Consider the following 6,709-nt stretch of genomic DNA (forward strand, 5'->3'; position numbering starts at 1 on the left):
CTTCCCAAAATTTTCTCAAGAATTTAGAATCCCCTTATCCCCTTCATTTCCCTTCATTTCTACAAATCCCCTGTTCCACACATCGGGATAGGTTTTACTCAAATGATGTTTCTAAGAAATATAAGATGAAATTGACAAAAGTGAGAGAGGTTTTTGTCCATCATTGACCCAATAAGAAAATTTTCTTTCACTTTTTACACAGGTGTCATGGTTTTAGAGAAATGTCAAAAATACAAGTTGCCTCAGGAGAGTTATTGCACCTCTAGAGTGAATTTGGGAAAATCAAGATTTCTCCTAGCCTAGTTGGCCAAATGACTTTCTTGATGAGTCAAATGATAACTAGACACAAATATATTTCCAATGAGCCATCATAAGCTCAATTTTGAGTTGAGGTAGACCTACAAAATTTTACTGCAATAGCACTCTACATTTTGGCAGCCTCATTCTGCACATTTTGACCAGTCTTGGGAGATTGGAATTTTGACAGGGCAAATGAACTCCAAACTGGAAAATTCAAGATTTTATGGAAAGTAGACTCGATAAGATTTCCAACGAGCTATCACACACCCAATTTGGACACTAGAAAGTCCAAAAGTGGTATGGAAAAGGCACTACGCACCAAAACGTGGCACTATGCATAGGAGCGGCACTATGCACCTGGGCTTTTTCTCATGTGTTATTTTGAACTGGCACTACGCACAGGAGATGCGCTTGCACCTGGGAAAGTTTCTATGCACCTGGAATTTGGGCTAAAAATAGTTGCAAAATTCATAAAATCGTCTCAAAACTCCCAAATTCCTCCATTGCAAGTAAGTAACATCACTACTCTTGCTCAAAAGAATTGTTGCATTGGTTTTGAGTTGTGTTGTCCCTCCAAAACATCAAACCCTAATTGTCACTAAACTATCTCATATATTGTAAAAATACAGTCATTACTGTTGTCCCATATTATCTTTTACTGTTTCCCTAAAACTCATCCTCCCATACATAATTCCCTGTAAAAATATAGTCATTACTGGTGTCCCATATTATCTTTTACTATTTCCCTAAAACTCATCCTCCCATACATAATTCCCCCCCTAAAACTTTTCCCTACATCCTAAATCCTATACATACACCCCAAACCCTACACTATTCCTAAACCCTACACTATTCCCAAACCCTATACATACTCCCCAAACCCTACAAGCCCTACTCACATCACCAAACCCTACCCACTCTCCCTAAAACCCTACTCATCCCTAAACTCTGTTGAACATACATTTTCACACTCCCTCTTTCATACCCTCTGCCCATTTCATTCCTTCACCTTATTTCCACACTATTATCCATAAAACATCCATTTACAACCACATTTTGTAAAACCAAAGGAGAACAATGGAAAGAGATACTCAGTGATAGTTCCATGGAGAGACATAAGCAGCAAAGGCAAAGGCAAAAAAAACATGCATGAGAAGGATCCTAGTGATGGGCAAGAGAGAGATTTTGACCTTGTTGATCATGAGGAGATACAAGCCGTTGATGTCATTGATTTGGAAACTCAAGGTACAAAGATTACTAAAGACATGATCATCAAGGGGCAAGAGGCTAAGATACAAGCCTTGTCAGTCAATTTAGAGAGGGCAAAGTGGATCATCAATTATCTGGAGCAAGAAAACAAACAATTGACCGACAAGCAAGTGCTCATGGAGCTACAAATGATAAAGGAAGGCAGGCAAAAGATCAAGGAGGCCAATGTTCCATTAACCCCTATTGAACAAGAAATTGAGAATGATAGGGAAACATGGCTTGAGAGGGTCAATATACACCTTGAGGGGCTGCTTGAGAAGGCCAATAGAGACAAGAAGATGCTTCGCCATATGGCCTATCACTATATGACCCGGAACAAAATATGCAATATAAGGATAAGGAAGCTTAAGGCAAGGTTGAGGAAGGCCTTAAGGAGTAAAAAGGAGCATGATAAGCTAAAAATATTGGCTGAGGCCTCACTAGCCCATCAAAGCAACTAATGAGAGTGCCTTGTGCCAAATCTGGGCAAGTTTTGGTGATTTTTTGTCATTTTGAGATTTTGAAATTTTCCAACACAGGAAATTGCATTAGGTGCGTAGCGCCACCGGCACTATGCTTTTGACTGGGAGAATTTTTGGAGGAATGGTTTGCATATTCAGATTCAACATGATGAGAACATCAATCCCTGAAAGTTTCAGCAAATTTGGAGCAAATCTTGGTCACCTAAAGGTCAAAAAACCATCAAAAAATGCCCTCTATGCCTCTTTTTGTACACACAGGAAGCAGCCTTGGGAGATTCCACTTTTCAGGGGGAAAATGACCTCCAAATGAAAAAATTAAAGATGTTCCAGAAACTAGATAGGAATAAATTTCCAATGAGATATCTTGGGCTCAATTTTGCTAAGGTTAAGGCCTTCAAACTCAGCTGAGAAGTGGCGCTACGCACAGGACAGGTGGCGCTACGCATAGAACCAGTTTGCTCAAAAATCCAAATTTCGCCTAAGTTTTCTACAAGTTGGCTTTTTCTCTCATCTTAGCTGAATTTATGATTGTAAATGATGTTATTCTATTTAAATGTAATTGTAAAATGACCTTAGAGGGTAGATTCATCATTTTGAAGTGGTTTGGGGGTCAATGAATCGGTTTCCATGGTTTTAGAGGCAAGTTGTTCCATTGCCTATATTCTTGTTCTTAGTTGGGAAATGATTGAAGCTGCCCCTCTTCTCATGGATTCGACCCTTGAAGGTCAGGATGAGTTTTTTGATGCCTATATTATGTATTTTCTTCCTCATTTGTAAAGGTTGGACTCTTGTGGATGCTTTGAGCTACATTGTACATATCTACAGTAGTTTGGCAAGGAAATAAACCAGGATTTGCAGCTATTTTTGTGGGATTCTTGTGGTAATGTGTTTTGCATTGTTTCTCCTTCTGTCATTAGTTTTTCCCATGTGTTATAAGTGCCAAAATCTATTTCATTCTTCTTAACTAAATGAAATCAAGATAGATAGGTGGAATACATTGGTAATAGTGCTCTACCTTGGGAATACATTTAGTTTTTGATGTTTTCAGCTGTTTGAAGAGGACTCATGATCCTTGCATGCCCTCCTTAGATCCTCACCAGTCTTAGACCTACCATCTCACTCAATTCCAAGTGCATAAACATCTACCTGCCTTGCCCCACAGAACACCTTGCATTCTTGACTTGATTTCCCGGACCCAAAGTTGCTTGTTCCATTTGATCCAGCAATAAAACCATCAAAATCAACCAAAAACCATAGAGCTACTATACCTAGCCTAAAATCCATATTTTATTCAGTCATCTCAACTGAGATTGACAAGGAGAGAGCCCTCTCCTGACCTGGTAGGGCTAGCTACCAGGTTAATCTTGGTTTGTGGTTATCCTAGGATTACCTCCCTTCAGCCTGAGGTTAATCTAGGCTCTAACATAGTGTGCATCACAGATGGTAATTTTGAGGATATAATACATTTCCTAATGACATGTACTGCAACGAAAGGATACACTATCCAACAAAAGAAGGAATTACTGGTGCGTGCAGAAAATTTGTCTATCATTGCTGGGCATTTGTACAAGATGGTGACTGATGAGATACTGCGACGTTATGTACCTAAATTCGAAAGAAGCAACATCCTCATGGACGCTCATGGGGGCACCGTGGGAAGACATTATGCAGGGAGAGAGACCGCCTAGAAGATTCTACGCGCAGGGTTTTGGTGGCCAACCCCCCATTAGGACTCAAAAGCGTATTGCAGGGCATGTGATGTGCGTCAAAGGACTCGCAGACCATCACGGAGGGATGAGATGTGTTTGAATCCATAGATGATGTTGCTGTCATGTGGAAAGTGTCAATTTTGCGGACAAAACCGACCTCCCTAGAAAACAAGGCTTTTCTAGTGACAAACAAAACAATCAAGCACTATATTTCCCTAAATATGCATTTAAAATAAGAGCAACCAGGTGTTTAAGGCTTACCTCTAGTCCAACGTTGTTTGTAGCAGCCAAGCCTCTTCGATCCAGATGAGCTCCTTCTCCTTGAAGCCTGCATTCACTAACAAGCAAATGATTACATAGCACCTGAATAACTCATATAATAAAACATATTCATCATAAAGACTAAGGAGTTTATGAAACAAATTATATATAACAACTTGTTGAGAAAAATGAACTTAATTGTATTAATTGGAAACAAAAGAAATCTTACAACCAATGCCTTGGTGTTGTGCAGGTCCCTCCTAGGGTCCAGCAAGAGTTCTCCTCTACTTTGATCAGCTCACCCACTTCCAAATGAAGCTAAGAAAGGAATGGAATCTATCCTCTCAAGCTCTATAAGGGAGTCCTAATTTCAGCAGCATCTACCCTTAGGAATGTTCAGCTTTCAACCTCCCCTCCCTCTGGCCCAATGCCTATATTTATAATGCTTTGGAGGAAGTTAATCAGGTCCACCATCAATGGGATAAGCTCCTCTTTCAAAGGAATAGCTCCCCTCTTCATGGGATAAGTTCCTCTTTCATTGGAATGCATGAACCATCTGGAGGCGCTCATTCCACGTCAAACCATCTTCTAGAATGCTCTAGAATCGACTGTAAGTAAGTTGTTTGAAGCAAAACTTGCGCCTTTTGACTTTTACAAGGGTATGCACCCACCCCTTTGCAGACAGAGCGTACAAGTACACAGATATTATGTACTTGAGGTGCGTGGCCGCAGGTAAGAGTAAGAGAAACTGCGTAACCAGAGTTATATTGACTTTATAAAGGCTTTCTCTCTTTTTTGGAGTTTGACATGAGGAGCAGAGGTATAAGACTTGCCAAGGAGGATAGTATGGTTATTGATGGAGCCATACTGACTGCAAATAGTCATGGTGACAAATTTTAGTGTAACAGTTGCAACTCTTTGAGAAGTGGGAAATATATTTTGTGGAACCCATTCAGCCCCAAGGAAATATGGGAGCAAGGTACATTATCACCGTGACGGAGTATTTGACTCGTTGGGCAGAGGCACATCCTGCGAAGGATTGCACAGGTGCGACCACTGTAAAGTTCCTCTTTTAGTACGTACTGACATGATTCAGTTGTTCGAAGATCTTGATGAGTGATTGTGGTACGTACTTCCTGAATGAGACAATCAGCACACCGACGAAGGAATTTCAGGTATACCACCAAAAGAGCACACCTTATCACCCGTAGGCTAATGGGACAGTGGAGGTGTTCAAAAAAGTACCTGAAAATGTGCTGACCAAGGTTTTCAATGCTCAGCGAAGTGATTGGGACCTATGCATACCTACAGTATTATGGGCTTATCGAACGACATGCAAAAAGTTGACTAGACAAACCCCCTTCCGACTTGTTTATGGCATTGAAGCAGTAATTCCTATGGAATACATCATGCCTAGTATGTGCATAAAAATGCTCACAGGTATGATGGATCGCAGAGCCCTGGAGGAGAGGCTCGCACAACTGGATGAGCTCGAAGAAGAGATATTTTTCGGCAGATTTCATCAACAGGTCCAAAAGCAGCGCGAAAAGACATGGCATGATCGACACATTAAGCTGTGCTCATTTAAGGTAAACAACTTGGTTTTGCTATATGATAGTAAGTTTGATAAATTTCTAGGGAAGTACAAGATGCATTGATTAGGGCCTGATGTCATTAAGGAGATTACCGGTGGAGGAGCAGTACAGTTGGTCAAATTGAACGGAGAACCCTTCCCAGGAAAGGTGAATGGCAGTCGCTTGAAGCCATACACTAGGAGTTCGAACATGTGACTAAATGAAGGTAGCATAGTCTTAGCACTCCAAGCAGCTAAAAGGAGGTGCGGGAGTATAAACTACACTACCCAGGTTAGGGAGCTGCGTGATTGGGGGATGGTGCGAAGCAATGAAGTGTCACTGGGTCTGCAGCAGCGTGGAGGGAGCTGCGCTACCCAAGGAGAAATCATGCAAATTGGCCGAAAAATGATCGTTATGGTCACTGTTAATTAAAATATGGCAGAAGTGAGGCCAAATGGAGTGGGTGGCCAACAGTTAAGACGAAATTTATGGCTTATATCCTTGAAAATCTACTGCCAATACAGAATTAATGAACCGATTTTGGGGGTAATGGTTGGATTTGAATTCAAAATGCCCTATAAATTACAAGTGGTTTTCCAACGAAAAACACTTGGCATTTTGAGAATTGAGTTGTTGAGCTCTCAGGCATCCATGGACCAAGAGTTCTTCGAGGCTTTCAAACAGACTCCTGCATTTGCGAACTTGCCCGAGACGTCGCGAGCACTATTAGAGAGTGCTATGTCAGCACCCCTAGAAATTATAAATACAGAGTAAGTAGTAGAAGATCCGGCACAAGAAATGGAAAAGAAGGCAAAAGTAGCTACTCCAGAAGTAGCCAAAGTATTTGCAGAGGTCCCAAATCACCGAGAACGCCAAGAATGAAGCCAACCCCAACCAAGGAGAGAGTGAAGGACAAGAAGGGCAAGCATCCTGCCATACCGGTGAATGCATCGCCAAGGAAAAACCCACCAAAGCCCGCCGCATAGGAGAAAGGCAAGGTTGTAAACCTAGAAGTAGAGGAGGAGGATATCAAAGACATATCGATGGACGATGAGGATGTGGGAATGGAAGTAGAGGTGGCTGAAGCCCAGGGTGCAGACCCTATTACGCGGTTGCGGGAGTATGTCCCTTCGTG

The sequence above is a fragment of the Pinus tabuliformis genome, chromosome 3_1 (genome assembly GCF_031772625.1).
Source record: "Pinus tabuliformis cultivar Carrire ecotype Pingquan chromosome 3_1, CPIR1, whole genome shotgun sequence".
Taxonomy (NCBI): Eukaryota; Viridiplantae; Streptophyta; class Pinopsida; order Pinales; family Pinaceae; genus Pinus; species Pinus tabuliformis.